The sequence below is a fragment of the Stegastes partitus genome, unplaced genomic scaffold (assembly GCF_000690725.1).
Source record: "Stegastes partitus isolate 25-593 unplaced genomic scaffold, Stegastes_partitus-1.0.2 Scaffold973, whole genome shotgun sequence".
Taxonomy (NCBI): domain Eukaryota; kingdom Metazoa; phylum Chordata; class Actinopteri; family Pomacentridae; genus Stegastes; species Stegastes partitus.
The window spans coordinates 111,613-111,962 of record NW_007578704.1 but is presented as its reverse complement, the minus strand read 5'-3'; positions in this window follow the sequence as shown (position 1 = coordinate 111,962).

Genomic DNA, 350 nt, shown 5'->3' with positions numbered 1-350 from the left:
CAAATACAGCATCATATTTGATCACAAGCTGATTGGTACATCAGGCATCGCACTTTGTTGAAGTCCAGCTTCAGACTGTTTAAATATTCAGATCACTGTGCAGCTATGGGTATCTTTAAATCCTTTCTTTTTTTTGTATTTATTCTCCTTTAATTGCCTGTGTTCCTTATGCTACATGTGGGAAATGTAAAAAATGTGTCATTCTAATTAAGGAGTAAACTGAACTGTGGGTTGTTGCATTTATTTATTTAATTTTTTTTTTTTTTTAGCGATGCTCCTTTTATAATCGAATGAAGCAGCTGCTACAGTGTGATGTTTTTCCAGCTGTATCCACCTAACAAGAGCCTGTG